The following is an 8476-nucleotide window of genomic DNA, read 5'->3' on the forward strand; positions in this document are numbered from 1 at the left end:
ATATAAAAATATTCTTCTATAAGACTTAGTATATTCACAATGGCTTCTTTTATTGCTGAGCGGTTGTTAAAATAACACGGAAAACTTATGGCAGATCAATAAACCATGACACTATGCATCCATGGCTTCGTAGAAGGATTGCCCGAAAGAAAACCTGTGAAAAAGTTCAGAAATCAAAGAGCAAAAGAAAAAGTAGCTCAAAAATAGGTGTCTTGTTTATAAGTGTTCTCCTCACCACTGTTTCTTATATAAGGACTCAATGGTTAGAGAAGTTTATGCAGAATTTTTTTTTTTTTTTTGAAAACTGTATGTTGCAAGATTGCCTATCTGTCTAAATACCCTTAGATGAGTAGTTGGTTAAAACTGATGGTTATAATAATGAAAAGAAACTCAGGCACAAAATCACTTTAGTAGTCAGCATTCTCATGATGCCAAATGGATTATCTTCTCTCGTTGTGATTCATAAAAGTATTTGAGCCCTTCAAAATCCATGCAGTAATTTAGTTTTATCAAAGCCATTTCAAACACATTCAGAACTCTTTCTAAAAATTAATTTTAAAATATGAAGAAATAGAATTGATATATTGGAAGATCTGGGGACTTGAAAAATCAGAAGGCAAAGTCAGTGTTGGATACTGTTTAAATGAAATTTACAGACAACTGAAGGGAATTTTCCACCTTATCTGGCTTAAATGAGAGGACAAAAGGGTGGATACTCCAGACTACAAGCAGTGACCTATAAGATTAAAAAGAAGTCTCTTTGTCGCAATTTTATCATCACTTGTAAGTGATAAACTGCCAAAAGACAGGCTTGTGGCAGTAGCAATACATTTTCTTCGAGGCAGTAAAATTATCAACAAGGTGTCTGTATACGTGTAGCCCTGCTTGAATATGAAAGCAATTTTCCAGTGCCCTGTAGTTTAATTCTATTGTTTTCGCGAAGAGCGAATATTCTAGATCACAATTTTCAGTGACTGATTGTAATGGACACGGCTTGAAAAATGGATCAGCAAGCTCCCCAAATGATTACTGGACAAGGCTCCAATACCATCAGCAGCAATATTTGCATTTCTTTAAAAAGAGATTAAATGCTACCAGGACTGCTATACATTTGTCTGCATGGCATCTTTGCATTGCTTTTCCTATTAAAGTAGGGAAAGGGCAAGATTGGAATAGAACAAAATAGAAATGGAAATTAATATATACATTAGCCTAAAACACTGAATTATTTTTAATTATTTCATTATTTAAAAATGTAACAATTCCACTAAAAATATAAATGCCATTTAATTACACCACTTTCGGAAAGCTCCTTTTAGGCTAGTTTCTCAAGTCTAAGGCAAACACAAGAGTTGGAAAATATTAACATGTCACCTTTGAGTATTTAATTCAGTTATGACCGAAGGCATAATTTTAATTATTCAGAATCCTCAACAGCTTTTATGGCTAATTTCATGGCCAATAATTACTTGTGTTAGGAATGTTGCTTAGAAAAGGGTAATAACTTTTATGTGTGAAGAAATAAGCAGGTTGTCATGAGTCACAAATTAATTGCTCTCTCTGCTCTTTTGTACTTCTTTGTGCGATTGGTTAAGCGTATGCTTTGGAGGTTTTCGTTTTCTTTGGAGGTTTTTTTGGAAGGATCTCTTTGCTGGTGAGTGCCACAGGGGAACATATATATCTGATGATCTCAAATCAGGGCTTGATGATACTCCTTTTATGACATGCATAAGTGTGTGTGCTTAAGAAATTGGCAGAGGTACTTGAGTGGTTGTTTTAGAGACACACAGGGGACCGCAAATGACAAGGAAGTTAAAAAGATTGTAGTACACAGGGGGAAAGGAATAGCAGAGTATTGATGGCCTGACAACTTTAACTCAAATTCATTGGAAGATACCAGGAAGAAAAGAGTGGCATTATTCTCAGTTAATAATGTGTAGGATTATTATTCAGTAGAATTCCCAGCAAATAATATATTTCCATTAGTTACAGATTTAGAACAATGATAAGAAAGACCTCCTTATTTCAATGCTTAACTTTGAAAATGTTTCTAACATATGATGTTTTTTGCTTCAGTAATTAGTATAGCGAGTGGTATAGTTCCATATCTCATGTACTCTACAAGGATTTAAGTTCTTGCAGAAGCTCATTAGGCACATCAAATATTACTGTAAAAATTCTGTAGATGAAAGAAGACTGGACTTAATGTGAGTATATTTAGAACATCCTTAAGGAGTTGATTATTTAATAAACTCCTGGTATTATCTTGCCTTTTGGAGATATGCTTTCTGATTTAAAAAAAAAAAAATTGAAGAAATGTTCCTGATTATATATCTTGAAGATAAACCTATCTTTCAAGGTTTCACTTTCTTAGACAAATGTGATATGGCAAAGCAAGCATCTTGATTTTGCAAAATAATATATTGACCACGCATTTGATAATTCTTGCTTACGTACAGGCCATAATGGTGATGCTTAAACAACAGTCAAGTTTTTTCATGAAACCGTCTGAAAAAATTACAAGATCTCTATCCCTCAAAATCTTCTAAGAGATTAGGCAGCAGCCTAGATAGAATGGTTTAGCAATAAGTGGTCCCAGAAACAAAAGTGTAGAGCTACATCCAACAGCATGAGTCTGTCTTACACACAATACAATTTAAATGCCTTCCTTTCTTGGGAAAAAAAAATATTTCTAAATTCTCCATTATTTCCTTCATTCTCACAATTCCTCATACCCACTCTAACTCTGACTTTTGAATTACCCATTTTTGTTGAGAGTGATTTCTCCACATTAAAATATAGTGCCAAAAATTAAAAGGAAGCCTCTAAGTCCCCTTGTCTAATTGTTTTCATTTTATAGTAGAAGGAACTGAGGCAGACAGAAATCGGATGATTTGTCCAAGACAACACAAATAAGTCACCGTATAGCCAAAACTAGATCCCCAATCTTTTTCTGCTTAGTACGTGAGTCTTTCATATTTTAGAAGCAAAGTGATTCTAAGTTAGTCTATAATCAATCTATGTACAATAGTTTAAGCAAAAACTGTAATAATGTCCCTGCATTATGTGACATATGCCCCTTTATATTACGGTTTCTTATCTTCCCTGATTCCATGCTTTCCCCACTTCATAAATGAAGTTGAATAGCCCCGATTCCAATATATCAATAAAGGATTTTTCTCTCTGGAATCATAATCAGGACCATACTCCAGAACAGGAGTCCTCAAACTATGGCCCGCGGGCCACATGCCACCTGTCTAGGACATTTATCTGACCCGCTGGGTGTTTTTGCCGCCGCTGCCTGTCCTGCTTAGCAGCCGACTCATCCCGGGCCCACAGTGCGCATTCTCCAACAGTCTGAGGGACAGTGAACTGGCCCCCTGTTTAAAACTTTGAGGACCCCTACTCTTGAAGATGAGTGTGTCCCTGGAAGGAAATGAATGTTATTATTGGTGCAGAAAATGACACTTAGCCCTTTGGACTAGAGGAAGAAAACGTTTACTTCTCTTTGGTTTAAATGTAGAACTTGCTAGGATGTATGTATTTTAGTTTGTTAAAAGCAAAATATGGTAATTGATTTTGGCTTCATTTACTGTTTTAGTCCTAAGAGTCTGAAAAATAATATACCTGAGATGATAAGCTATGTCAACTGTAAAATAACAAATCATACCAACAAATATATGTAATTTTTAAAAAATTACCAGTTTGTAAAAAATAGGATCAAAAACAACATCAGACATTGAATGTATGTTTTAAGGCATTAATTCATCCTTTTTTATGGCTGAGTACTGCTCCATGCTCTACATATGCCACATTTTTTAATCCACTCATGAATGGATGGGCACTTGGGTTGATTCCACATCTTTGCAATTGTGAATTGTGCCGCTATAAACATTCAAGGGCAGATGTCCTTTTGATAGAAGGACGTCTTTTCCTTTGGATAGATACCCAGCACTGGGATTGCTGGATCAAATGGTAGGTCTACTTTTAGTTCTTTGAGGAATCTCCATGCAATTTGGATGGAACTGGAGACCATTCTCCTAAGTGAAGTATCTCAAGAATGGACAAACAAACACCCTGTGTACTCATTATTTATTAAATTGGAACTAACTGATGACCATATATGTGCACAGAAGGAAGTAAAACTCAGTGGAAATCAAGCAGGGGTGAGGGATGAGGAAAGGATGGGCAAAGACCTACCTATAGGTACAATGAACACTATGTGGGCGATGGGCATATTTATAACTCTGACACAAGCATTACAAAAGCAACACATGTAACCAAAAACATTTGCACCCCCATAATATTTTGGAATTTAAAAAATAAAAATAAAATAAAAAGAAATGTCCAAAATAGGCAAATTCATTGAGGTAGAAGGTAGATTAATGGTGGCCAGAGGTAGGTGGGAGGACAGAGTGGAGAGTGACTGCTGATAGTTATGGAGGGGTTTCTTTGGTGTGATGAAAATGTGCTAAAATCAAATAGTGGTGATAGTTGTAAAACTCTGTGAGTGTACCAAAACACACTGTATTTTTCATTTTTAAGTGACTACTTTTATAGTTATTAAATTCTATTTCAATAATAGGAAAAGAAGAATTTTTAAACATTACACCCCAAACTCAGGACCTAAATGAAAACAAAAGAAAAAATAAATCAAGTGGGAGGCATTTAAAATTGAATGAAATATCTTTCATTAAATTTAATGAAATATAAAATTTAATGAAAATTTAATGAAATATCTTTCATTAAATTTTACTTACATGCTTTGCCTTAAATTTAATTAAATTTATCACCCAAGAAAACAATATAGTATAGTAAAAATATAACATAAAACAATATAACATAATAGAAGTATAATAAGTAGAATATTTTAATAATATAATGTAACACAATGTGAGTAGAGTAGACCAAAGTTATAATTTTTATATAATATAATATAAAATGACTCTGAAGTAGATATTGAAAATATAGTAGGAAAAGATCACACCAGCCCACTGGGCAATCAAACTCGCAACCAGTGAGATGTGAGAACATTTATATAAGTTTGTTTTCTGCCCTACTCTGCTTCTTGCCTTTGGTGCTATCATGTGATGAACATGCCCAAAATTACCAGATATTCTTCTGTGAAAGCAAGCCCAGTTCTTAAGCTCTAGAACACAATGGTCTAGCGTAGACCTTGGACTACCCTCCAGTTCTGGTACAATTCGTCTGACACATTTACCCATTACAAAATGAGCACATGGTGTCTTCAAACTTAATCAGCTATTGCTCTTTTCTTTTTTTTTTTTTAATGGGATCTAACAGTAAAGCTAGAGTCCATCTAAAATGCTTTTTTGTATTTAATTTCTTTATGCATACATAGAACACTTAACATACATGCATACACTCCATATCCACATAATTTTACATAAATGTTTAACACTTAAGACATGCTTATTTCAAGTATGTATGTTTCTTTTCCTTTTCAGCTTGTTTCCCCTCTCACCTTATTCTTCCCTCCTGACATTGAACACAGCCCCCCAAATAATCCACATTAAAAATCTAATGCTGGCCGGGCGCGGTGGCTCACGCCTGTAATCCTAGCACTCTGGGAGGCCGAGGCGGGCGGATTGCTCAAGGTCAGGAGTTCAAAACCAGCCTGAGCGAGACCCCGTCTCTACCATAAAAATAGAAAGAATTTAATTGGCCAACTAATATATATAATATAAAAATCAGCCGGGCATGGTGGCTCGTGCCTGTAGTCCCAGCTACTCGGGAGGCTGAGGCAGCAGGATTGCTTGAGCCCAGGAGTCTGAGGTTGCTGTGAGCTAGGCTGACGCCACGGCACTCACTCTAGCCTAGGCAAGAAAGCGAGACTCTGTCTCAAAAAAAAAAAAAAAAATAAAAATAAAATAAAATAAAATAAAATAAAATAAAATAAAATAAAATAAAAAAAAAAAAAAAAAAAAAATCTAATGCTATTCATATTTTCTCTGTAGTCTTATAATCCTATATAGTTATGCATAGTCACATGTTGAAGATTGTCTTGCTTTTTTAAAAATGAGTTCATGGTACAGGCCTTTTGTACATCTTGATTTTCACTCTAAAATACCTCGTGGAAAATTTTCCACGTCATGTCATAAGGCTCTAATTCATTATTTTAAAGCTACATAATAGTCGTAACTCTCTGTGCTGTGATGGTCTTGTCATACATTCAGCCATTACCCCACCCATGGGCATTCGTTTTGTTTCCTCCTTTTTTGCTGCTATGAACAATGCTACAATAAACAACTTAAATTCTGAGAAATATATGACCCATGTATGTTGTTGTTTCTAATATACAAATTCCCAGGAGTAAGATGAATGCTAATGGATGTTGCCAGAAAAACTATAATACTTTACATTTCTACCTCGATGTGCATATATACTTTTCCCCCATCCCCACCAATAATGAGGTTGTAGTTCTTTTTAATTTTTTCCATGCATATATTATCTACGGAATTGGTTAGGATTCTAGCCATCATAAATTTTAAAAGAAAGTTACCAGTTTGTTTAGCCAAAAAGAGAATAGACTTGCCCACAAGGCTATACAACATTATGAAGACCTGGTTTCTCCCTCTTTCTCTGTCAACTGTCCCTCTTCCGTGTATACCTCATTGTCAGATTGGCTGTCCCATTGGGGTCACAAGGCAGGTGGTAGCCAGCAACTCATGGATCTGCCTTCTTCCAGCGTGGCTTCCAGAAAGAAAGAGGCATCACCTTTTGCTTAGCATTTCTAGCAGTCCTTCTGAGATTTACTCCTACTGGTTCAACTGCGTGCATCTTTGAACATGACACTGTGTAGGAAAAATGTGATACCTTGGTTGGTTTAAGGCTAGATCACAGGCTCCACCCTACTACTAGAGGTAGAACCTCAGTCAAACTATTTCAGATGAAGGGAGGAAAAGCTCCCTCAAATATCATGGCTATTGCCAGAAGATGATAGAATAGCAATGACAAATGTCTTAATATTTGAAGTATAGTTGCATCTTATTTATATGCAGTTGTTAACAGAAGTATGTGTTCATCCTAAGTAAATTATTGTCTACCCCTTTAAATAGCTTTACATGTCAAGATTATTTGCAATTTTACATGCCTAATTTTGATAAAAATTTTCCTAAAGTATATTATATCTTAAACATGTGATATCATCTTGTATGTTCTTATTATTTTGGAGTCATCATTAGGAGTCTCTGTTGTTATAATATGCTATTTTCCGTTATATGTCAGGTCTATGGGGGAGAGAGGGCTATTGGATTTCAATGATCTTTTCTTAATTTCTTAATCATTTATTTCTTAGTTTCTCATCTTTCTTGAAATTATCGTACCCTTCTGTAGCCTTTTCCATGCCAACTCTCCCATCCCTGAAACCTGTCACTTATAATATGCAAGTTTGGGAATTAAGAGACACTTAGCCCTAAGTGGGAACCCAAGAAGCCCCTTCAACTATACTAGCTTGAGGACAAAGGCTCTGGATCAGGCCATGTGGTCTTCAGTACAATTGTGTATGAAGACCCACGTGCTCATATGTGGATGTTATTGAAGGGATAACATTTAGGGTACTCAGAAATCTTATTGGCTTGCTTTCTGGTTATTGGCTCTATCAAATATAGTTGAGGTGATCAGGTAACTAAACTTAGGATAAGTGAAGTTTTAATATACGTAATCTACAGTCTGAACGTGTCCCCCAAAATGCATGTGTTGAAAGCTTAATCTCCAGTGCAACAGTGTTGGTAGGTGCGAACTTTTGGGAAGTGTTTAGGTCCTGAGGGTTTGCTCATGGATGGATTATTGGTGGTTTAAAGGGACTTGGTGAAGAAAGTTTGTCCCTTTTTGATCTTCACCCTTTCACCATGTGAGGACACAGTAAGAAGGCCCTCACCGGATGGTGGCGCCTTAGTCTTAAACTTCCCGGCCCCCAGAACCGTGAGCAAATAAATTTCTGTTCTTTATAGATTGTCCAGTGTCACATATGTTGTTAAATGAGCACAAATGGGCTAAAATAGTAGGATAAGTGAGGTTTTAATGTACACACACACAAACATGCACACACACACACACACATACACAAACATACATATAAAAAGAAATTTAAGTTGAATAGTTCCAGAATGGTACCATTTCATTTATTCAAATATTTTTCTGATCCTGGATAGTATTTTTCTATCAATAAGCTACAGTTTCTTCCACTTTCTGAACTATCTTTATTAACTTGGGGAAATAGGAAGGATATTTTCTCACTTTGTTTGGAATAAAACCTATAAATTTCTGTTGTCTAATCTCATCTTCCACTCTACTTCCCCCAATGCCAATTTTTATTTTGCCCACTTACGAAGCTTAGAGAAAGGAGGAAAAAGCAATACTAAAATGAACAATAACAAAGATGGCAGCAAAGCTAAAATGTCACGCTCTGTTACAGTTACCAATGGTAAGTAACTTGATACTCAGAAGTCCCTGC

Source organism: Microcebus murinus, chromosome 25 (assembly GCF_040939455.1).
Source record: "Microcebus murinus isolate Inina chromosome 25, M.murinus_Inina_mat1.0, whole genome shotgun sequence".
Taxonomy (NCBI): domain Eukaryota; kingdom Metazoa; phylum Chordata; class Mammalia; order Primates; family Cheirogaleidae; genus Microcebus; species Microcebus murinus.